General features: G+C 41.0%; 1 protein-coding gene across 2 annotated transcripts in view; it reads right to left on the reverse strand.

The window, feature by feature from the left end:
* peak1 (pseudopodium-enriched atypical kinase 1) overlaps nucleotides 1-24,228 on the reverse strand; it is a 107,693-nt gene that overhangs the window by 41,141 nt on the left and 42,324 nt on the right. For both annotated transcript variants that reach the window (XM_086149059.1, XM_086149058.1), the window contains exon 3: nucleotides 5,456-5,550. The gene's annotated coding sequence lies outside the window, so the exon portion shown is untranslated. The remainder of the gene's footprint in view (nucleotides 1-5,455; nucleotides 5,551-24,228) is intronic.

Raw genomic sequence — 24,228 nt, forward strand, 5'->3', positions numbered from 1 at the left:
CAAGAAATATTTAAGTCTTTTTTTTTTTTTTTAGCAGTCGAACCACTAGCCATCTTCATATCAGCTGACTGCGGTTGCGTAATCTGTCAGTTATTTTAACTCGAGCTACTCTTGAATGAAAACCTGATCCCACGATTCTGGGGTGCTTTATATACCTAAAAACATAATAATGAGGGTCAAACACCAGGTCTTGGTGCCTCCAGAAATAAAACATACATGTACAATTTGTTGGAGGGCGGCTAATGTGCCTTCCCGGGGTCATGTCCTGGTGGGAACTACAGCTGGTCCACTCAACTTCCTTTCTTTTGTTCCCAACCTGAGGGAAGGGACCCGGCGACCTGCCGACAACAAGCCCGGTTCTCTAACCTTTAGGCCAAGAGCTTGGGAACTAGGTACCTTCTGCTTTCTCTAGGGTACTACAGGTATGGCTTTTAGCGGCGTTAGCTACATTCTTCCAGGGGTTGTTTGAAAACATCTACAGCTGCCAACCCCAAAAGAGGCCAATGACCGCAGAAACTCCATAGGACACCCGAGAAATCGGAGAGAGCCGATGCCTCTGCCGATTCCGGGTAAAATGCATGTAGGACAAAGAAGTAGCGGCCTGCGGGCAGAAGGAAGAGTCTAAGCAGGCTTTTCGCAGCAGTGCAGTACCTCCCCCTTTGCTTGGACAAGCATTGCATCCTCCTCGCCTCCCAAGAAGCCCCAAACCATTTCAGTCTGTGCATGTATGTGAAATGGAGCCTGCCGAGTCTTCTTATAAAAGAAAGAAAAAAAGATTTCTCGCTCTCCTGGGTTGTGTGGGGGTGTTTAGCTGGCAGATAGGGCCGCTGCTTATTACATGCATATATTTTTTTTTTCTTACCGCGGTGAAAGGGGGGTGAAAAATGGAATGCACACTTGGAATTATTAGTCGCCCCAGGAGTCTTTGCAAGGAGCATAAACTCAACCATGGCCTGTGATATTTCCAAGGGCTTGCAAATCCCCCCACCCCACACACACACACACACACACACACACACACCCAAAACCTAGGAGAAAGCATTACTTCCTGGTAACTACACTTTGAAGGACATGGTTTCACTTAGAGTGCATGCCGCTAGCGAAGCATTGCGCCCGATAAAAGCTAACAATCCACGCTGCGGGGATTCGGTATCCCCGGGTGGTTCGGGGTCGAGGCCGAGCCGGTCCGCCTTTCTCTGCATCATGGACACAATTCAATCTGCAAGGACTCGATACACCACCGACCTCATCCGACTGGCTATTTGAGGAATAAAAGCGCAGATCGTGAGCAAGATAGACCAACGATGGTCATCCGTTCCCTCACAACTAGCATAAAGACGTCCACGTACACCGATCTTCAGCCGTTCTGATCTCACAAACTCACAACGGCCGGCGTTTTTCTCCGACAACTTGTCACGAGTAGTCAATATGAGACACACACACACACACACACACACACACACACACGTAGAGCCACGTACATGCATGGCATGTGTGTTTTATTAAGCTAGCACTACACAGCTTGCGAAAAAAACATGTATCTGCCGTAAAAAGATATTCCCCCTCTCTAAGTGAATAACTGCATACGATACAATATATTTAAAGTACAAATTTGACACATATTAGCCACTTAGCACATATTATTTGAACACGTATTAGCCACTTAGCACATATTATTTGAACATATATTAGCCACTTAGCACATATTATTTGAACATATATTAGCCACTTAGCACATATTATTTGAACGCATATTAGCCATTTAGCACATATTATTTGAACACATATTAGCCACTTAGCACATATTATTTGAACATATATTAGCCACTTAGCACATATTATTTGAACATATATTAGCCACTTAGCACATATTATTTGAACGCATATTAGCCATTTAGCACATTTTATTTGAACACATATTAGCCACTTAGCACATATTATTTGAACACATATTAGCCACTTAGCACATATTATTTGAACACATATTAGCCACTTAGCACATATTATTTGAACACATATTAGCCACTTAGGACATTTTATTTGAACACATGTTAGCCACTTAGCGGGATACTTGACCTGTATCAATCTGTTTTTTCAGATGTTTTGTTCTATCAAATGGGGGCAAACTGTAATTTCCGGATTATAAGTTGCTACTTTTTCATTACATTACATTACATTGCATTTGGCAGACGCTTTTATCCAAAGCGACTTACAATACACGCTTTGTTTAACCGTGCGATTAATTTATGTTTGTTTGTTTTTTTCGGTCTAACGAGCTTCACGACACCAAAACATTTATCCTGTCACGTCGGACCGATGAAATGAGCCTGAAATTCTGAGGCCGTTCATTTCAAACAGCAAAGAAGACGACTTTTACGGTTTTAGCGCGCAGGAGGAAGACCGAGATAGCTGGAGGACAAAGCAGGGATAGAAAATGGATGGACTTTTCCTTGTCTTCTTATTTATTCATCTTTTTCATCAGCCACTGTTTGGAAAAAAGCATTTCCAGTACGTGTATGTGGACGTTACCTGTTTGGATTTAATTAAAAGTTTAAAAAAAAATGCTTCTGTGTAAATATCCCATTTTACAACGTGGACACCGGCGCCCGAAAGACAAGTGCAGCAAATGTATGTACACATAGATTTGTTTTGATATTTTTATTCATATTACATTTATTTGTAATTTTTAATTTTTTTATTTATATTTATTTATTGGCAAGTGCAGCTTATATATGTACACATTTATTTATTTAGTTATTTTTATTTATATTTTATTTATTTATAATATATATATATATATATATATGTATATATATATATATATTCATATTTTATTTATTTATTTTTATTTTTTATTTATTTCTAATTTATTTACACGTATTAGTGTAAAGTGTATTAGTGTAAAAAAAATATATATACATATATATATATACATATTCATATTTCATTTATTTATTTTTATTTTTAATTTATTTCTTATTTATTTACACATATCAGTGTAAAGTGCATTACTGTAAAAAAAAAATATATATACATGTATATATATATTCATATTTTATTTATCTATTTTTATTTTTAATTTATTTCTAATTTATTTACACGTATTAGTACAGCAGTCCCTGAACATACAAATTTAAATTTAACAATGATTTTTTTTTTTTTTTGGTATCTGAAATGAATTATTCCCCATTTAAATTAATAGAAAACAAATTAATTCATTCTGACCAGCGATTCTTTTCACGTGCACCACGTTTCTGCTTCGCTATTATTTTGCACTTCATTTCCAGAGAAAGGATCTTCTTTCTGAGTCGCCACTTGCTTTCTTGGGGCCCAAAAAATACACAACAATATAAGATGCCACACAAGAGATAGCTGGCGTTCTTCAAGGTGAAAACACCAAAAGATGCCAATTCAGAAGTTGCGGGAGCTCACAATTTCAAATTTGGATTTTCTCGCTCTCATAATCATATCTTGTCGTCGATGCGTATCATTTTTTTTCCGTATTTCAAGGATAAAATTCGCTTGAATGGCGCTTCGTATCCTGAAAAGTTTGTAAATACAGTGATAGATTTCTTGCTGTATACGACAAGGACAACACAATCACTGCCTTCAACAAGAATGTTGAAAACCCTGTTCTCCATACGGTGTGCGAATACATGGACGCCGCGTCAATCACTCTGACAGGCCTCGGCGCTGAGCGCTGTGTTTACATGCACGTCATTCCCGCCTGGATCTCTGTTTTTCTGCATCAGACGCTCTTTTTGGCGAGTATCTACAAGTATCTCGGGGCCATGATGACTGGTAAAAAAATACACAAAGATATAAAATGATGCCACACCAGATGTTTACCGAGTACCGAGGGATGCTGGAAGCTGCGAGATGTTCCTCAAGGTGAGAGCGACGCCAACTCAGAAGATGCGTCACCAAGTGTATTAGAGTTGCGGGAGCTCGCTTGCCGTGAATTTCGCTCTCGTATTCGAAGGGTGGCATTTTGTTTTCGGACTTCAGGGGAAAAAAAAAATTGTGCTTTGTAACTTAAAAAACAGTTGTGATTACCATCATTTCCAAGCGCAGTTCAATATTAGCCGCACCGGCTAAACCAGGGGTCGCCAACCCGCGGCTCTTCCATCTTTACACTGCGGCTCCGAGTGACTTGGGAAAATAAATGATAAATATTTCATTGAAGTGTTTTTCATTTGTTCTAATTCCTTTTTTTAACTTTTAGTTCTAAGTTGGAAGATTATTGTGATCTTGAAATATTAAATGAAATTATATTTAATATTTTTCGCCGCTCAAAATAACGTCACACTGGCGGAAGCCGGTAAAGTCCCGATTTGCAGATGCTGTGCGCAGAAGTTCAGGAGCTGAAGTCCCATAAACCAGGTAAAATACATATTTATGTCGATATTTTGCGAATATTTATTTTTTATTGTTTACTGACACAGTGATTTTTTCCCGATTTATTTTTAAAATTCAGGTCAAGGCTCCGCTACACGCTCTGAAAGCCCAAAGCTCAAAATGAGTTCATTACATAAATAAAATGTAATTTTCTCTGTAATACTTTGTGAATTTCAGAAGCAACACACGACACACTTGTTTATACAAAGTGTAAAGGTAATAAAAAGCAATATATACAGTGGTACCTTTATTTTAGACGTCAAAAAGTAATTGCGGCTCCCAGTGTTTTCTTTTCCGAGGAAACCGGGTCCAAATGTCTCTCTGGGTGCTAAGGGTTGCCGACCCCTGGGCTAGCCGATCGCTATCTCGGTCTTCCTCCTGCGCACTCAAACCGTCAAAGTCGTCTTCTTCGGTGTCGGAGTCGAACGGACTCAGAATTTCCCGGTCATTTCATCGGTCCGATGTGACGAGGAGAAACGTTTTAGCGGCGTGAAGCTCGTTAGCGTCCCCCACCCAAAAAAGTCCATATATTAGCCGCATCGTTGTTTACGTTAAAAAAGTCGCGGCTTATCGTCCGGAAATTACGGTAATCGCAATGCATCATGACATGTACCATTCTGAAGCAAAAGGGTCTTTTTTCAGGGATTTTCTGTATTGATATCCTTATATTGTGAGTTTTGTGTATTGCATAAGAACCGTGAAATAAGCCACCGTGAATTTTAGCAGAAAGCTACCTCACAAACACTACATTATCATCACGGCACGGATCTGATCCTGAACGTTCCCGCATCTTTCTGGGAAGCCTCTGGATGTTGCATAAAATGTACATTTCATTTGGAGGTTAGAATTCTGTATCTGATATCCGTTTATGAAATCGCGACCGTCTTTGCCGCTTTTTGTTTAGAGGGGTGCGGCAAATATCCTCAGCGCCAGGAAAACAACAGGAGAGGATAATCCCGGCACGACTCCGGAGGGGGCGGCGAAAAGAAACCGAGCATTAACTTGGAGAAAAAGAAATGGAATGAGAACGTCTGAAAGCGAGGAAGGATAAACTCACGGCGTGAGGAGTCAGGCGGCGGCGGCGGCGGCGGCGGCGGCGGCGGCGGCCTCGGGGTCCGAGAGGGCGAAGCAGATAGCAAACCCCGCTGGAACCTGCGGGCGACAGGAAGCCGAGAGAATAAGAAACAAGTACAAAAAAAAAAAGGAAAATGGAAGAATACATTGAAACAAATAAGAGATTTTTTTTTTTTATGCTTTAGTTTAGCTTTAATTTGAAAAAAAAAAAAAAAAGAAAAAAAATGGAAATAAGTTTTCGTTCCCAAACTTTTCTGCCTCCGTCTGTATGGCTTGTTTTAAGAAGGCACATTATTTCTTGAGAAAAAAAAAAAAAAAAAAACATCTCTCCTGATCCGTCATAACGGTCGGAAATTTCACTTTCGGCATAATTTCTAATGGTGAGCATTTTTCTTTTCCCACTTTATTTGCACAAACGTAACATATTGTGACGTTTATACAGTTACTGACAGAAACTGGAGAAGATTTTTTTGCAAAGCGCTATCATTGTGAAGATCGTCCAATCTGAATGAGCAGAAGGATAAATTCAGGTACTGTGTAGGAATTAACGTATTTTCCGCACAATAAGACGCACCTATAAGCTTTTAATCTTCTCAAAAACCGACAGTGCGCCTTATAATCCAGTGCGCCTTATATATGGATCAATATTGAGCCGCAAGAGGTCTCGCAACTCCGGGAAGCAGCTGCCGACTCCATTTTCTCCCGTAGAAGAAGTAGCGCGGTGCATGATGGGATATATGACTACGCTAAGAGTGCATTTCCATGTGTGTGTGTGTGTGTGTGTGTGTGTGTGTGTGTGTGTGTGTGTGTGTGTGTGTATGTGAAGACCCCTAAACGACACCTTTCAAGACGCACGCTTACGACGCAGTTGAAACTCAAGCCGATTGGTCACGCAGTAGAACACAAGAATAGAGCAGCGGCCAGAGAATTCAACATTGACGAATCAATGGAACGGAAGTGGAGGAAGCAACAAGATGACCTGCGCAGAGTAAAGAAGAGTAAACAGAGTTTCCGAGGGAACAAAACGAGACGGCCACATTTTTGGAGGACCAATTCAAACAGTGGGATGTTGAACAGAGAGCAGCAGGTAGAAGCGTCTCTACAGACAGTCACTATTCCGATGAAGGCAGCGACGCTAGCTAGCTAGCCAGCGACACGAACATCAATAAATTTAGAGGCGGTCCTTCTCGGTGCCTTCGTTTTATGAAACGTTTTGAACTGTGACAAATGGAGTTGGAATTAAATCGTTTGAACGAAGGCGCCGCAAATACTGTTAAGAGCTAGCGGTACGAATGGTACCTTAGTGTGAATGCAATAACTTGTCTTGGGAGTGAGCGGAGTTGTCAGAACGTCGGTTTGTATTCTATTAATAAAGTTTGACTGACTTATCTGACTGTTTTGTTGACATTCCCTTTAGCGCAGCTCCATATAGTGGATGCATAACGCAACTCCAGCCACTACTGTAGCTTCTATTATATGCGCCTTATAATGCAGTGCGCCTTATATATGAAAAAAAAAATTAAAATAGGCATTCATTGAAGGTGCGCCTTATAATCCGGTGCGCCTTATAGTGCGGAAAATAAGGTAAGCTTCGCGGCGCTTCAGTCAAAACTGCACAGCTGTTCTCCGTGCTCTGTCGATAACGGGGGAAAAACAAGGCTGGATTTGTAGAACCGTTGCTGGAAACTATTTCACATAACTAGTTTGATAGAAAAAAAAAAAAAATTAGTTTTTCTGCTCTATTTAGCTTTGCGGGGTTAAACCCTTGCGGGTCTACTAGTCTACACTCTTGACAAGTATTTCTCTTTTCTCTCTAGTCTAGTTGCTCATTAAAATAACCAGAAAATATTAAAGTATGTCTATATATATATAGGCTGTTCTCTCTCACATTCTCATGGGGGCTGCAGCCAGTGTCTAACAAGATGCTCTTTTCTTCAGATGAAAGCACCAAGTGTCCTTCTAAACCCCCCCCAGCGCTGGAGAATCACAGCGTTTTTCAGCTGAGGCGGACTGGTTGCTAAGATGCTCGGAGTGAAGGGGGAGGAGGGGGCACGCTGTACAACCAGGAAAATATTCTGTTTTTTTTTTTTATTATTTGAATAAACCAGACGGCAGTGTTAAAAACATAGCACTTTTTTAACAATTAAAAAGAAAAAGCAAAAAAGGTCAGAGCTGTGAGCGCTCGGATGGATTAGTTTCGACCAGAAATACAAAGGAATGGCGATGATGCAAGAGATGAACAAAATAATAATAATAATAGTGCACGTTAACAGTAAAGTGACCAATAAACAAAAAGTATAGAGTCTAAAGTGCACGCAGATGCAACGTACGGGTTCGTAGGTGAAATGCTGACGGCATAAAAACCTGAAATGTGTAAATAAATGTCGTTGGAATAAAGAAAAGCTGCAGTTTTAGGCAGTTTGCAGTCATACGAGTGAACGGCTTCTTGTCCGGCGAGCTTTTTGCAGCCCCCGCTTCACACGCCTGCCTTTTGACGTGAATTCATGATGTGGTTTTTATCTCCGATAACGTAACCAGGAGCGCTACTTCTGCCCGGAAACACCTGGGGTCGCCGATCTTTACCGCTCAAAGGACCATTTGGAGCCGTTTCCCCACCGAAGAGAAAACACCAGAAGACAAACAACCCTTGGGAAATTTAAAATCAATCACCATGACATTAACATTTTTGTTTTTTTTTGGCCTTTATGCTATGTATGAGATAAGATAAACCAGGGGTGTCAAACATACGGCCCGCATGGAGGTTTGATCAGGCCCGCGGGATAATTTGAAAAAATGCATAAAAGAAAAGGATTGATTTTTTTGATTTTTTTAAATTAAATGCAATTCAAGAATTTTCTGCGAGGAGCGCACTATTTTGGTCAGAGTTGACGACAATCCGCATCACTGAGACGGACCAATCAGCAGACGTTATCAATGCACCACCTGCTGCTTGTTATGATGTCGTTTCCACCCTGTTCTCCACCTCCTGCTACTCCCTCATCAGCCAAAATGTCGTTAGCAAAACAGAGAAAAGTAGTTAAAGAGTGTAGAATTTACAAAGAAAAATGGATACGTCCTATTTATTTACAGAGACGCACGGGAAACCTTTGTGCTCGGCGTGTTTGCAACAAGTTTCGGTATTTAAGGAATATAATATTCGGCGCCACGACGAGACTCATCAAAAATATGACATCTTGCAAAGAAACTGAGCAGAGAAAAGATCAACCAATCACAGGCAGGTCTGAGGAAACAGCGTCCACTTTCACCCAGAGCTGAGAAATCAGTGCAGCAGCGCTAAAAGCCAGCTAGTTAATTGCTAGCGAAAATGTGCAATTTAAAGTTAGTCACCAGCTTCACTACTAACTAGTATGATGGAATTCTACTGTTCATGCAACTCCATGCGTTTTCAGTGTGTTTTGTGTGTGTTTGCATGTTTCATGGATGAAGTTTACACATTTACAGGTGAATACTTTCTTCTTTACACACTTAATAGCACTTTCTTTAGTTTGTAAGGTGAAGGCAGGGATTCAATTTAGATTTATATGCACATGTGGAAATGGTTTAAAAATCCCTTTCTTTATAAGTCTCTTTTAATCTTAAAGTGCATTACTATATTTTTCAATACCAATTACTTGTTAAAGTTTTGTGCCTTTGTACGATCAGTGGGATCTCATGATCACGATTGCAATGCAAACATGTGAATGATAAAAGTAAATTGCACTTTTGTCAAAGGAAATATGAGGTGTTTCATGAGATGTTTTATAAAAGGATTGTTCATTAAATTCCAAGATTTTCCTCATGTCCTTGTACTTCTTTACACCAAAACAGAGGAAAGACATGATAATTTGGTTATTTATTGCTGAGTATGCTATTATTTTAACGGTCCGGCCCTCTTGACATCTACCCGGGCCGTATGTGGCGCCATGAGTTTGACACCCCTGAGATAAACTTTATTGATATTTATAGGGGAAATTCCTTTGTCACAGCAGCGTAACAGTTATAATGTCAAAAAAAAAAAAAAAAGTAAAATAAATATAAATAAAGAGACAGAAGACAGATGATAGCGTCGTCCATGAATAAAGAGACAGCAACAACAACATCATGGATAATAACGGACAACATAAAGGAACAGTGAGGGTGAAAAATACACAACCAGAACTAAATGAAAATATAGAGTGACAACAGAAATGGCAAGAATAAAATAAATTAACAAAAATAGGCAGGATGTGTGGAGGCTGAGACCAACAAGGATAAACAACACGGTGCACCGGAGAAACGGCATACAGTCCCACCAGCGAAAGACGAGCGGACAGGTAAATTAATAATAAATGCTCAAAGAAAATACGAGCTGCTGCGACAGGCTGCCGTCTTCCAGCGCCATCTAAATATGTATTTTTTTTTTTTTTTTTTTTTAAATCAATGAATAACTGCAGGGAAAATGAAATATTTCTGCATGCAGACAAACAAAACACTTTTAACTCTGGGAAAAAGAAAGGTTACTTTTATGCAAAATACTCAGTCTGTTTGAGTCCTTCTTGTATAAAAAACAAAACAAAACAAAAAAAAATCAAACTTAAATGATCCACCAACAGCAGTCATCCTTTTACGGGTGCATGGAGAAAGACCAATAACTCCAGCTGCTCCACCTTCAGCAACCTTCGACCTAGATCTTCACCATGTCCAAACCATCTCAGTTTGTCTTGGTCATACATGTCTTGCACCCCTGTGACAAAGACCAATAAAAATATGGGAGCACATTTTATTTAGATGTTACAAGATCACCATCTTCTTCTTTTCCCTTCAGGGGTCTCTACAATCTAAACCTATTCTCTGGATCCTCCTCTCTCAAACCAACTACCTTCACATCTTCTCTCACTACCTCCATCAATTTTCTCTCTGGTCTTCCTCTAGACCTCCTGCTTGGCAGCTCCACCCTCAGCAACCGTCTAACCAGATCCTCACCACGGTTTAGACATGAACAGAGGAGTGTTCGTGTGCAAACCGTCTCAGTCGTCACTTTGTCTCGGTCATACATGTCCTGCACCCCTGTGACAAAGTCTTCTCTTCATTGGGACTTTTCCCTTCAGGGATCTCCACAGCGAATCCACCTTCTCCATCTCACCCTATTCTCTGGATCCTCCTCTCTCACACCAGCTACCTTCATATCCTCTCTCACTACATCCATAAGTCTTCTCTCTGGTCTTCCTCTAGACCTCCAATTCCTGCATCCATCTACAGATATATACACTGTCCCTCCTCTGTCCATGACCCAACCATCCCTGACCTTCTCTCCAAAACATCTACCATGTGTCGTCCCTCTAATGGACTCATTTCAGATCCTCTCCATCCTGGTCTCTTCATCTCTGCAACCTCCAGCTCTGCCTCCTGTCTTCTGGTCATTGTCAGTGTTTGCAGACCATCTCACCACTGTCTCCTCCAGCTTTCCTTTCCTTCTGGCTGATAGTCTTCTATCTCTTGGTGCCCCTGACCTTTTCTCCACCGATTCCAACCTGCTTGAACCTGTTTCTTCACCTCTTCTCCACACTCCCAAATAGCTAAAAATCCTCCCCCTCCCTGTAGCCTCACGTTCCTCCCGGGTTCCTCGCATTCACACACACACATTCTGTCTATGTTACAATATTGCCATCGTCTTCAAATTTAAAATGAACCAACTAAAATGAAATATATTTTAATAAAAAACTTGGGGAACGGCAGACATTGAATGATCTTCCCTAAGTGAAACCGTTTTGCGTAAGCTTACGCAACCATTGGCTTTCGTTGTGGTTAGTTGGTATCCTTGTGTTTCTTGCAGTGAACTGAAAATAGATCTCCATCGGCTTTTAGTACAATTTTACCAAAGTATTGTGAAGTATTGTGAAGTATTGTTCAGCGGTACATGAAGAAGATGAGTCCAGCTGCAGGTACCTGGTCACTCAAACCCCATCAGATGCACTCAAGGGCTTGTTTGGAGATTTAACTGATTTTTTAAGTTGTTTTTCATGTGCTTTGCTTTGATAAATTGTTCTGACTATGAGCAAAGATATGAGAAGACGGACATTATTGAAAATCATTTGTCGCAGCAGTAAAACTGGGTGGAAAAGTGTGCAACTAGTAATACTAGGAAGAATATGCAACTTGAGGATACAGATACACATAAACTACGTACAACGTGTACAGTAGAAGACAAAAACATAAAAGCGAATGCTTCATGCAGGGTGTGGCTACAGAAATAACAGGTGCAAAGTCACAAAAAAGTGCCTGATGCCTTTTGGTCCGTCATTTCCAGACGCTAACCAGCTACTGTTTCCACCCGCTTTGAACACGGACACTGAAACAACCATGTGGTTGTTTGATGGATGTTTCTTTTTTTGGACTAATGAGCTTCACGCCGCCGAAACGTTTATCCTGGTCACATCGGAGCAATGAAACCAGCGTGAAATTCCGAGGCCGTTCGATTCCGACGGCCAAGAAGACGACTTGAGCGGTTTTACCGGAAGGAAGACTGAGATAGTGACCGCTATGGATTTAATTAAAAGTTAAAAAATGTTTCCATGTAAATATCTCACGTTGCAACGTGGACACCTGCAGCTTAGTGACAAGTGTGCCCTGTATATCTAGACAGAGATTTATTTACTTATTTTTTATATTTTAGCTTTATTTATATGATACTTATAGCCAAGTGCAGCCTATATGTGTACATATTTATTTGGTGATTTTTTAACTATATTTCACTTATTTATATTTCATTCTATTTGTACTTATATTTATAGACAAGTGCAGCCTATATATGTATATATTTATTTAGTAATTTTTTTAACTATGTTTCACTTATTTATATTTCATTCTATTTGTACTTATATTTATAGACAAGTGCGGCCTATATATACAGACATATACATATATACATATACATGTATATATATACAAATATACACACACACACACACAAACGTATTTATTGATTTATTTCAAGCAGGTTTGGCTTATATTCAGGTGCGCTCACTAGTCGGGTAAATCCAGTGCATAAAGCAATCATGTACGTGTATTTAAATTTAAATGCAAATGCATGTTTTACTTCAAAATAATTATTTGGACAAATTTTGTTTTTAATTTTTATTATATGACAAATTAATCAATTGATTAACTTTTTTGGTTAATTTAGTTTAATTACCATAAGGCATTTTAAATGAGTCCTTCTCCTGAGGAGAATGTGTGTGTGGGAGGCGGGGAGGGATAATACAAACAAAGCAGGAATGTTAATTTTATTGTGACCAGGACTTTTTATTCAATTAATTATAGTTTAAATGTCATTATCGGATAAAAGAAGAACGGCAACTTTATATTCACGGGACGCATCAACAAAAGAGTCTCTTCTGTCAAAACAAAACAAATAAGATAAGAAGATAAGATAAGAACAACTTTATTAATCCCGAAGGACATTGTTGTGCCAGAGTTACAGAAAATAAAACAGTAATAAATAATAAAAAGAAAAGGCAGAATTAGAAATAAAAGTAAACTATAAAGTGTCTCAGTGAAACTATAAAGTGTCTTAGTAAACAAGTGATAAAACTATAAGTGTCTTAGTAACAAGTGAGGTAAGGAGTGCACAATAGTATGATAAAAGGAATCTAGAAATCTTTCTAGAATAAATTATTATTAGACCAATCGGGCACCGACGGCAGATTTAACGCTTGTAAAATCGAAACAGCATCGTACACCTGCACAAGCTCGCACGCCATTGGTTGAGCTCGACGTTTTAAATCTTGCGTTTTTATCATTTTAATATTCCTTCCTGCTAACCCCCCTCCCCTCCCCGAAAGATATTCCGAGCAAAACAATGTGCAAACAGAACGGGAAAGAAAAACAAAACAAGGATTTTGCTTCCTGGAAACGGGAGAATAGTTATTTCCTGTGCGTTGGAAATAGCTATTATGAAGACATTATTATGACAAATAATGTCATTATGAAGACAAAAAAAACACCTTCTATGCGTGCATTCACTGCCCAACGCTAAACTCCACATTTAAAAACGGCATCAAATTTGGTTTTCCCAGACCAGCGGCTTTTGGAAACATTTACCGAGTATTTCATTAAAATTTATTTTTTTGAAAATGTCATTTTAAATTTGAAGATGATGGCGGTATTGTAAAATTTAAATAAAACGCGTTCAAATATTTTTGTCGTTCTTTCTACATGTCATTTCAGGTTTGCTGCTGGTGGATAATTTTTTTTTTCTTAATTTTTTTGACTGTTTTTCTTAAAAGTTACCTTTTTTTTTCCAGAGTTCAAAATGTTTTATTGCGCGCAGAAATGTCTTTTCTTTTTCTCTTGCAGTTGTTCACTGATTTAAAAAAACGCAACACATATTTCGTTTTGTTTTGCATAAAGGCAAAAAAAATAAAAAAAATAATAATAATGTTATATGCCATGTTAATTCATTTCAAATTTCAACAGGCTGGTGTGGTTCTTTGGAAACGACCCCAAATGGCTCTTTGAGTATTAAAGGCTGCAGAATTATCATCAAAAACACACTTCCTGCATCGGTGGTTCCCATACTTTTCCGCCCGCGACCTTCGAAGTAACTGTTTGTTATTTGACTTTTTGACGGGTGTGTAGCATTTGTGGACGCGGCTCGCAGATCATCTTCCGCGTTCAGACGCCGTCCGGGTTTATTTCTATTTACATTCATTAATGTGTGTCCAAGTGTTGTCGAGCGACACACTGAACCCCTGGCGCCGCTAGACGGCAGCCTGCTGCTCATGGTTCATCCATGACCGGCTCATTGCAGAGATCCAATTTCTTTAATAAAGAATAAAACATAATTATTATTATTATTATTATTATTATTATTATTAACCACCATCCTGCTGATTAACAGTGGCCACATAGAAACCCCTTCAGTGGCCGGACCGGCCAGCGTTAGCTTAGCGTCAGCTTAGAGCGGAGTGTGATGGAGGAGGGGAGGGATTATCCAATCTATATATACACACACACACACACACACACACACACACACACACACACACACACACACACACACACACACACACACACACACACACACAGAAAAGCACTTAAAAAAGAAGATATAACACCCATCAGAATGTATTTACTTGACTACATTGTGCATCATCTCTCTCTCTCACACACACACACACACACACACCACACACACACACACACACACACATCTGTCCAAATGAGAAAAGCGTTACTGAATCGTTGCCCCCCCCCTTCTCAATCTCATTCTAGCTTTTCCACTTCCATTACGGCACTCAAATCATGTAAAAGTCTGTGGATGTGGAGGAGGGAGCAGATAAACCTCCTGATCAACCAGGCCGGCCGAATCCAAACAATACCGATCAATACTTCGTCCAAATGCTTAAAACTTCGCCGCTGAACGGAGGAATTCTCAGCGGTCGGCGCGCGTGGACTTCCAACGACCGTGTCGTTTGAAATGATTCTCTTTACCCGTTGCTTTTCTAGCTGTCTAAGCGCGACAGCTTTCAAAAGTAGAGTGAGTTTCACACCGACTCAGGGTTTTTAGCTGATCCCATATCTGAAGTCAGACATCCAGTAGAGAGGGAGGGGGCGGGTAAAAGTAATAGATTACCAGGAGACAACTAATCCGGTCGATTTTGGACGGAGACGGCAGATGAATGAGTGAATAAGAGGCGGGAAAATGGAGGAGGAAGCTGGAGCTGCAGATGAGGAGGAAGGAAAAGAAAAACAAACGGGGAGAAGGGATGGAAAAAAGCAAATAATAAGGTACGACAGAAGGAGTTGCTGGCCTGTGCCTCTCCAAGCCTGCCTGGGGGGGACGGAGCAGTGTCTCCCTGTGCCGTCCCAAGCCCGGATAAATGCAGAAGTCTGCCACTCCAGACTGCAGAGAAGTATGTTAGACTGGTGCAGGACATGTATGCTCGCTGTGAGACACTGGTACGGTGTGCTGTAGGGGTAACCGAGAAGTTCAAGGTGGAGGTGGGACTCCATCGGGGATCAGCTCTGAGACCCTTCTTGTTCGCAATGGTGATGGACAGGCTGGCAGATGAGGTTAGACAGGAATCTCCATGGACCATGATGTTTGCAGATGACATTGTGATCTGTAGTGAGAGCAGACAACAGGTAGAGGAACATCTAGAGAGGTGGAGGTATGCTCTGGAAAGGAGAGGAATGAAAGTTAGTGGCAGCAAGACAGAATATATGTGTGTGAATGAGAGGAACTCGGGTGGAACGGTGAGGCTACAGGGAGTGGAGATCAAGAAGCTGGAGGACTTTAAGTACTTGGGGTCAACAGTCCAGAGCGTAGGAGAGTGTGGAGAAGAGGTGAAGAGACGGTCCAAGCAGGTTGGAATGGGTGGAGAAAAGTGTCAGGGGTACCAAGAGATAGAAGACTTTCAGCCAGAATAAAAGGAAAGGTGTACAAGACAGTGGTGAGACCAGCCATGATGTTTGGACTAGAAACTGTTCCAATGACCAAAAGACAGCAGGCAGAACTAGAGGTTGCAGAGATGAAGATGTTGAGGTTCTCTTTGGGAGTGACCAGGATGGAGAGGATCAGGAATGAGTCCATCAGAGGAACAGCACATGTTAGATGTTTTGGAGAGAAGGTCAGAGAAGCCAGACTGAGATGGTTGGGTCATGGACAGAGGAGGGATAGAGAATATATTGGTTGACGGATGCTGGAGTTGGAGCTGCCAGGCAAGAGGTCTGGAGGAAGACCAAAGAGAAGATTTATGGACGGAGTGAGAGAAGATATGAAGGTCGCTGGTGTGAGAGAGGAGGATCCAGAGAATAGGGTTAGATGGAGAAGGTGGATTCGCTGTGGCGACACCTGAAGGGAAAAGCCCAAAGGAGAAGAAGACCCTGTCACAGGGGTGCAAGACATGTATGACCGAGACAAAGTGATGATTGAGATGTTTTGGACATGAACACTCCTCTGTTCATGTCCAAAGGTAGAACATTGCTGAAGGTTGCCAGGCAGGAGGTCCAGAGGAAGACCAAAGAGAAGATTTATGGACGTCGTGAAAGAAGATATGAAGGTAGTTGGTGTGAGAGAGGAGGGTCCAGAGAATAGGGTTAGATGGAGAAGCTGGACTCACTGTGGCGACCCCTGAAGGGAAAAAGCCGAAAGAAGAAGAAGAAAGGATTGAATTGGCTTTTGCGACGGGGAAGGAGGGGTTTTCCGTCTCCACAGATAGGAGACGCCTGGAAGAAGCAGAAGCAGCGAGACGCTGAGGTTTGGCTGAAGGCTCTGCACCTGAAGTCCCACAGGGTTTCATGACGCTGGTTAACCGGAGGTGAGCAAAAACAAACCGGTGCTTCCGACCTCCGGCCAGTGGAAATGCAAACCCGCTGCAGAACCTAGAGGAAGGCGTGGGCGACGTGCCGACGTCCAACAGCAGACCGAGGGTCGGCTTTGGAAGGAAAATAGAGGATTTGAATTCTCTTTTAGCATTATTTTTTACGACGGCGGGGATCTTGTAACATTAAAATAAAATTGGTTGAATTTTTTCGACGCTCACAAACTGTGCGACGCCCGCCGGCAACGCCATTTATTCACCTAAAAATATACATTTTAATTGGCTGCTTCATTAGCAAATACATTTCCAGCATTTATTTATGACTTCATTTATTTTGATTTAGCCAGAAACATCGGCTCTTGGGTCACGGTATCCCCAGTGACGAGGGATAAAATAAAAAATAAAAATATACATCAATTAATAAATGTATTTATTTATAATAAATAATAAATGTAATAATATTATAATAAAAATATAAATTCTATATAATATAAATATAATTAAAATTTAATAATAATACATTTATATTTCATTGTATTTCTTATTCTCCCTCCTTCCTACTATTATCTACTACTGTTATGTTTTTACTTGAAACTCTGGCACAACAATTTCCTTCGGGATAAATAAAGTTGTTCTCATCTCAAATTGATCATTTGAATGATAGGAAAACCCGTCATCCAACGTGGCATCTTCTGGGACGGTTTTCTGGCCTGTTCTTAGTAAAAGCGCCAGGATCAATGATCGGTATTGACCAGATGATCCCATCCTTCCCTGGAGACCCGTCGCTGTCACCAGCTACGACCAGCTCCTACTTATTTCTAGGTCACCAAAAATGATCATGGATTTCAATGTGACCGGGCGGGAGCTCATTTCGGGGGATGTATTTTCAATCCGAGGGCACGAACCGCTTCAAAAGCCAAAGAAAACCAACCGTTTCTCCAGTTGCCCGGAGATGTCGATTCCTGGAAGGTACTTTTGGGTCATTTTAGGACAAAAGACACGGTTGGAGGAGATGGCGTCCGTCCACCGAGCTCCAGGTGGACGCCTCTTTAGCACCAAGACGTCTTAGCATCCGCGACCGCATCTTTGCCGTACGTCTTCTTGGCGAGGTCGCCGAGGAGCCGAGGTCTGAGACGGATGTGCGAAAATTCAACAAAACAAAATCGTGGCACCTGTTGTGTGTTTATGAATCCACCGTGAACACGAAACTAGAACCCTTGGATTCTACAGAATAGTTCAGCTGGGGGCGGAAATATTTCAAGAATATTTGTGGACAGACAGCAGGGGAGGGACTTTATTTCATTTAATTTTATCTTATTTTAATTGAACTTAATTAATTTAATTCCTTAAAGTTCATTCGTTAAATTAGAATAAAATATTTCAGCTGGGACTGAAAATATTTAAAGAATATTTGTGGACATACAGCATGTGATAAACTTTATTTCATTTTATTTTTATTTTATATAATTCCTTAAAATGAATGAATTAAATTAAAATGAGATATTTCAGCTGGGGCTGGAAATATTTCAAGAATATTTGATTCGTAAATCCAGCGCATAAAGCCAGTGTGATAAAGAAGAAGGAAGAAATTATCGTTATTATGTACGTGTTTCTAAATGTATGCAAGCGCATGTTTTATTTCAAACTAATTGATAAATTATTCTTGCAAATTTGTTTTTAATTTTTATTTTATGACAAATTGATTATGTAATTGATCATTCATCTTCATAGATTCAAAAAGGTAAAATAGTAATCATTGCAAAATGATGTATTTAAAAACATATAGCGTGTATAAACAGGCCTCGACAAAGGGATGAATTAAAGTTACAAGAACTTTGCTCCTCCATCTCCAGGATGGAACTAAACATCATGACGCTGTACAGAAGAAACATCATCTTTGGCATATTTGGATTTTCCAGATTCAACCTGCGGATTCTATCGATATTCCACAATTTCCATTTTAAGTCAACAGAACAGGTGCTTGTTTTCAGTGACTTCTACCGGCCGTGAGTCAGCCGTTCCAAATCATCCGTGACCACACTTTACGTCCGATGGTTTCCCAGAAGATCCCCTGTGGTTACGAGCCAACCTGCCATTAAACCTTAACGCCTCGCCTCTGTTTTCTGTGAGTAGGTGTGAGTTATTGCGTGAATATCGCTGTCGTTCCTCTAAAACACCAGTCTTTGGTGAGCAGCTGTTCTTCATCGCCCGCCTGAAAACCTCAATTAGCACGTCTCTCGCGTTCGTCATCCTCACCTATGGCTTGTTTGTCTGAGAAGCTTAAATAATTCATTCTGTGCGGTGTCATTTTGACCTGAACAGAGGCCTGGGATTCACAGCAAGCGTTATGCTAATTCCTGAAAGGCTTTCTTGCAATAACAAGCTTATGAAAATCTACTTGAAGTACACCTTCCAACTCCAGAAACCAGATAGGGCCTCAAGACTTTCTTCTTTTGGCTTTTTTTTCCTTTGGGCTTTTCCCTTCAGGGGTCTCCACACCAAATCCACCTCCTCTTTCTCACCAACTTCCTTCATATCTTTGCTCACGACGTCCTTAAATCTTCTCTTTGTCCTTCCTCTAGACCTCTAATTTCAGCAACCTTCTACCCAGATCTTCACCATGGTTTGGACATGGACAGAGGAGTGTTCATGTCCAAACCATCTCAGTCATCACTTTGTCTTGGTCATACATGTCCTGCACCCCGTGACGAATTCTTCTTTCCCTTGGCCTTTTCCCTTCAGGGGTCTCCACAGCGAATCCACCTTCTCCATCTCACCCTACTCTTTGGACCCTCCTCTTTCACACCAACTACCTTCATATCTTTGCTCATGACATCCTTAAATCTTCTCTTTGTCCTTCCTCTTGTCCTCTAATTCCAGCAACCTTCTATTCAGATCTTCATAGTGGTTTGGACATGAACAGAGAAGTGTTCATGTCCAAAACATCTCAGTTGTCTTAGTCATACATGTCCTGCACCCGTGAAGAATTCTTCTTTCCCTCGGCCTTTTCCCTTCAGGGGTCTCCATCTTCTCCATCTCATCCTATTCTCTGGATCCTCCTCTCTCACACCAACTACCTTCATATCCTCTCTCGAGATGTCCATCAATCTTCTCTCTGGTCTTCCTCCAGACCTCCTACCTGGCAGCTCCGCCTTCAGCAACCTTCCACCTAGATCTTCACCACCGTTTAGACATGAGCAGAGGAGTGTTCATGTCCAAACCATCTCGGGCATCATTTTGTCTCGGTCATACATGTCCTGCACCCCTGTGACAAATTCTTCTTGTCCTTTGGACTTTTCCCTTCAAGGGTCTCCACAGTGATTCTTCCATCTCCATCTCACCCTATTCTCTGGACCCTCCTCTCTCACACCAACTACCTTCATATCCTCTCTCACCACGTCCATCAATCTTCTTCTCAGGTCTTCCTCTAGACCTCTCATTCCAGCATCCGTCTACCAAAACATTCACTATATTCACTCCATCCTCCAGCTCTGCTTCCTTTCTTTTGGTCACGGTTGCTGTTTGTAGACCATCTGACCACCGTCTCCTCCACCTTTCCTTTCCTTCTGGCTGAGAGTCTTCCATGCCATAGTGGACTCTCAAGACCAAGGACTCGAATCCTGACTCTTTATTTATAGGAATCCATTTTTGGCAACTTTTTACAAACCGGCGGTGCTCAAGATGCTGTGACGGATCCCACTGCCCTACTTAAGCCCGAGCCAACGGGCGGAGGGATTGTACCTCGTGAGATCTATACACCAAGAGAGAGGAAGGGTTTTTGCAAAGATGAGTGACAAGTGAATTTTAAATCCTTAATTACAACCGCTTCCATTCCTTTTTCATGGATCTGTCACCCTGATGTCTACGGTCTCACAAGTCCTGCCTGCGGAATCTCTGCACGATGATGTTAAAAAGAACTAAAAAGAAGACCTGGTTGAACCAAACACAGGCGCAAACCTAACGCACGATACTATGGAGATATTACTTTTAGATGCCTAAAATTGATCAATGTTCACACAAATTTTGTAAAGAATTGTATCTTTAGATTTTCATGCAAAGCTCCTACCACTGAAAAAAATATCACCCTTCTGGATGCGGCAACCACAAGACAAATAGCAAGAAAACACAATGCTAACAGGTAGCGTGCTTTTCACATTTGAGACGACCACACATAAATAACATGTGAGCCTTATCTTTCTTGGAACAAATGATTGTTTTTTTCCATTCGACCTCCCGGATCTTATTTTGAAAAACGACCGTTTCCGCCTTCGCCGACTGTCGCCCTTAACTCCGTCGCGCCATTTCACACATCAGCGAGCACAAGCTAGCACAAGCTAGCCCTTGGAAAAAAAATGAGCCGGTAATAAAAGTCGCCGGAGACGAACGAACGATGAGACTGCAGAAGCGTCGCGGACTGCCGGCAAAAAGAAAGCTGCATCTAAAAGAAATAAAAGATTCGGGTTCATATTTAAAAGAAATATCAAGATTCCTAGCTAAGTTACGGGTTCATATTTAAAAGAAATATCAAGATTCCTAGCTGAGTTACAGGTTCATATTTAAAAGAAAATATCAAGATTCCTAGCAGAGTTACAGGTTCATATTTAAAAGAAATATCAAGATTCCTAGCTAAGTTACGGGTTCATATTTAAAAGAAATATCAAGATTCCTAGCTAAGTTACGGGTTCATATTTAAAAGAAAATATCAAGATTCCTAGCTAAGTTACGGGTTCATATTTAAAAGAAATATCAAGATTCCTAGCTGAGTTACAGGTTCATATTTAAAAGAAAATATCAAGATTCCTAGCTAAGTTACGGGTTCATATTTAAAAGAAATATCAAGATTCCTAGCTGAGTTACAGGTTCATATTTAAAAGAAATATCAAGATTTCTAGCTAAGTTACGGGTTCATCGCAGCAGGTTAAACACAAGCTCTGCTCCCGCTTTGAATTATTAGCGGTGAACAGCTCGCTAATGAAGCTATGAAACCCTCCAAACTTGATTTTCGTTTATGTATCACTTTCACTTGTCGTGCAAAATGATTGTAATTGCCTCCTATAAAGTGTACCGGCTGTATTTAGATTAAAAACTGTGAAGTGACGACAATTTTTATTAACATTTTCATGCATAATACCGGACGCTGCTACAAAAAAGCTTTGAGGAGCGCTAATGTTGATCACAGACTGATAGCTAAACGCCCGTAGAAACGCTGAATAATCCAATACTATTTCCGATTTTTGACACCCGCTCTCCGCCTCCTGGTGGACCGAGAGGACGAGTAGCCTCCGGGCCCCTCGGCCCTCGCCGTCCGACCCCGAGCCGACGCTTCTCGGCAGCCAAGAACAGCGGGGAATCCGCCCGAATCCATGAAAAGAAGTGGGCTGTAGATAAATGAAGCAGTGCAGAGGGTGACTTTGAAAGAGTTATTGTATAGAACAAGAGCGGACGTGAAAACACTCATTTCAAACTCCACTTATCGGCGTCTGAAAGGATGCCGCCTGGTATATGAGCGACGGCTTTTCAAAGGAATCCTTGAGGGTCCCTTTTTTTTTTTGCTTCCGTATTCAGAAAAAAATAAAATAAAACACAGGATCGTATAAACTCCCACGCCACGGGCCTCTGCGAGTCCGATTCTCTTTGCTCCCGATGCCATTATCTTGGCGTAGCATTCTCCTTTTTCAATCTGCCCCCGTTATTCGGCGGCACGGCAAATACTGATTAACGGGATCAAAGAATGTGGAAGTGGCTTTCGCGTCAACAAGGTTGCGCTCGGGGAGGCTGGTGACTGAGCGCGATAATGGCGGATTGTTTTTCCACTCTATAAGAACGGCTGCGTTTCAGATTAGCGACGGTGGAACGGAGAAGCGAATCAAATGGATTTCAGGTAAATTGACCTGAATAATGATCCAGTTAGGTCACAGATTATGGCTTTTAAATTTTCTCTTCTATTTTATCCCGGTTGGTCTCGACACATTCGCATCCCGCTTCTTTTTAATGTTTATGTCCCTGTCGTTGTTTCGGTTGCTTCTTTTCACCCTTACTGTCTTATTTCCCCCCCATTCTGTTGTCCGTTCTTATTTCTCTCTGTTTATTTATTTGTGGATGTTTTTTACTAGTTGTCTCTCTATTCATATTTATTGACAAAAGAATTTCCCCTCTGCGGATCCATAAAGTTGACCTCATCTTATGACGTCTCACCCGTAAAGTCTCAGTGGAACGCGAGCGGAGAAGACGGGATGCAGAATTATCGTTCCGACGCCGTGAGATTTGCAATAAGCGTCCTAATTTGTGTGAACCGGCAGCATGAGTGGCCGGTGCCACCACAGCTTGATGCCTGGAAAATAACAGCCTGCGCTTGCAGGAGGTTCGTATGTCTGGTGTAAACATTTCCTTAAAAGTACGCGGGTCGAGCAAAAAGCGTGGATCAGATGATTCGGGAACCGAGAGGGTCGACTTTGCTCCCCGTCGAGCTAAAAGGTCGAGGACGTTCAACGCGGCCGTCCGAGGTCCACAAGCTGAGCATCGACGTTCAAACTGATATTTGAGACCTTCATGATAAACATGCATTTCAGGAGAAGCTGAATAAACTGGGCTAGCCTTGGCTTGTTACTTAGACACTTTATAGTTTTATTTGTATTTCTTGTTCCCCCCCTTTTTTTATACTGCTTATACCATTTCCTACTAATACTTATTATTGTTATGGCACAACAATTTCCTTCAGGATAAATAAAGTTGTTCTTATTCCTAGTACGGAGATCACCAGAGATACACATTTAACTCGTTCCAGAAGTGGGTTGACTTTTTCGTATCTTAAATTCATTTCCCCCATTTAAAATAACAGAAAACAGATTAATTTCGTCCCAACCAGCAAAACCCACAATATAAAAGACCCTTTTGCTTCAGAATGGTACATATCATGGATGCATTGCGATTACCGTGATTTCCGGACAATAAGCCGCGACTTTTTTAACGTAAACAACGGTTAAATAAAATTATATTTATGATTTTTCGCCGCTCAAAATAACGTCACACTGGCGGAAGCCGGTATACCCGCCAGCCGGTAAAGTCCCGATTTGCAGATGCTGTGCGCAGAAGTTCAGGAGCTGAAGTCCCATAAACCAGGTAAAATAAATATTGACGAAGATATTTTACAAATATTTATTTTTTTATTGTTTACTGACACAGTGATTTTTTTCCCGATTTATTTTTAAAATTGAGGTCAAGGCTCCGCTACACGCTCTGAAAGCCCAAAGCTCAAAAGGAGTTCATTCCATAAATAAAATGTAATTTTCTCCGTAATACTTTGTGAATTTCAGAAGCAACACACGACACACTTGTTTATACAAAGTGTAAAGGTAATAAAAAGCAATACATACAGTGGTACCTTTATTTTAGACGTCAAAAAGTAATCGCGGCTCCCAGTGTTTTCTTTTCCGAGGAAACCGGGTCCAAATGG

Source organism: Fistularia commersonii, chromosome 7 (assembly GCF_037954325.1).
Source record: "Fistularia commersonii isolate RoL2024-O1a breed Wild chromosome 7, RoL_Fcom_v1.0, whole genome shotgun sequence".
NCBI classification, from domain to species: Eukaryota; Metazoa; Chordata; class Actinopteri; order Syngnathiformes; family Fistulariidae; genus Fistularia; species Fistularia commersonii.